The 1883-nt window shown below is 47.2% G+C and overlaps 1 non-coding gene across 1 annotated transcript; it reads left to right on the plus strand.

Moving 5' to 3' along the window:
- The first annotated feature begins 1604 nt into the window (after window positions 1-1604).
- TRNAI-AAU (transfer RNA isoleucine (anticodon AAU)) lies at window positions 1605-1678 on the plus strand. Its single transcript has one exon. It is a non-coding gene; the product is annotated as a tRNA-Ile (tRNA).
- The last annotated feature ends 205 nt before the right edge of the window (window positions 1679-1883 follow it).

The following is a 1883-nucleotide window of genomic DNA, read 5'->3' on the forward strand; positions in this document are numbered from 1 at the left end:
CGGCGACCGAGCCTCGGCGCGGTAACATTGTCGCGACGATGGAATGCGTGCTGCAGTTACGGCTCATTTCATCTGGCACACTGTGTGACACGCTCCCCGCTGCATTGTTGTTTCATGTGAATCGATCGGGGCTCTTGCTGCTTCATTTCGGAGTCAGAATAAGCCGAACACGCACAAACTCGCGAAACGGCGAGCGCGTGCGACTCGTGGTCCGCTGCTTCACGTGCAGGGAATTACACTTGTGCTAAATACGGCCTCGGGTACCGAATACGCCTTTCATCATCAGCGATAGTGCAGAGGGTAAAATTGGGTGGAGGGATTTCGATTGCCAAAACCACGATATGATTGGGAGACATGTCAGTGGGGAACTCCGGATTACCTTGATCACGTTCTTTACGCGCACTTAAATCTCAATAAACCTCAAGTGGCCTCATTCGTTAATCTTAGCCACCTCCATAGTTTGTAACAATATGCAATGGAAATAAGTAAAGAAAGTACACGGAAGCTTTCTTGCATGTACGCCCGCCAGTTGTCGCGCATGGAGCCTCGAAAACTCCGGTTCATTTAAACTTAACCCCCGATGAATTATATTTTTGTTTTTGCCCCTGCAAAAAAGCGGCTCATGGTCGAGAATCGAACCCCTGCATTCATGCTTGGAAGCGCATCACCACTGCGGCCATGACACTGCTACCATGGCAGTGTGACTTAGAAGTGTGGCAGCTTGGCCTAGTAGCGTTCGTGTCCTTCGTGTCCTTCTTGTCTCTGTGTCGTCGTTCTGTGGTCGAGCTATAACTATCGGCAGTGTAACGCTTCGCTACGTACTGAGAGAAAAAAAAAATGGAGAAGTTCTGAAGACATATTTAAAGCGCAGAATTCCAACTGCGTTTTTCGTAAATTACGACATTTACAGTTGGAAGTCTGCGCTTTGTGTGTGATCGTTGTACGTGTCTAACGTGTTGTCTTCTTCGCGCAGCTTAAATATGTATTCAAAATGTATTAACCAACTAGCCCAACGACATGCATTACTTCAGTATAAATAGAGGTCATGCTGCACTATCCAATCCATGCCTATAGAAAGGAAAGGCAGGGTATTGTAAACATTTCGCAGGTAATAAAAACGGTGAACACACACACACACACACACACACACACACACACACACACACACACACACACACACACACACACACACACACACACACACACACACACACACGCACACGCACACACACACACACACACGCACACACACACACACAAACGAAACATTTCACATCCACTAGTAGGCGGTTCTTTTGTGCTGCCTAGATTAATGTGTTCAAAATTTTGGCGAGAAATCTCCAGTCACGTCTCTCTTGTCCCTCCTTCCCGACCTCTATCTTTGCTTCTTTGTGCCCCATCTCTATCGCCCACCCTCCCTCTCTTCCTTTATCGTTTCCTCTCTCACCCTTGATTGCTGCCCTTCTCTCTCTCTCTCTCTCTCTCTCTCTCTCTCTCTAGCGTGTGCGCTCTCTCACAATTCACATGCAAAAAACCTCCCGCATTTAGCAAGGCATCAACTAAAACGAATAGCAGATGAGTCAAACAATGACCGCGACGCAGTTGGCCTGCTAGCTCAGTCGGTTAGAGCGTCGTGCTAATAACGCGAAGGTCGTAGGTTCGATCCCTGCGCAGGCCACACTTTTTTTTTCACCTTGATTTCTTTTTTTTTTTGCGTCCTGTTTGGTCGCCGCTATTTTTCTCAGTGTTTTGCGTAGTAATATTGGTTTATCCTGGTCTCAAGTAATGTTTCACCACCAAGGCCATATGCTCTAATGATTGAATTGGCAATATGCATGCAGCCCAAACTTTTACGGGTTTAATACTCCGGTGTCGCCGATGTG

Source organism: Rhipicephalus microplus, chromosome X (assembly GCF_043290135.1).
Source record: "Rhipicephalus microplus isolate Deutch F79 chromosome X, USDA_Rmic, whole genome shotgun sequence".
NCBI lineage: Eukaryota > Metazoa > Arthropoda > Arachnida > Ixodida > Ixodidae > Rhipicephalus > Rhipicephalus microplus.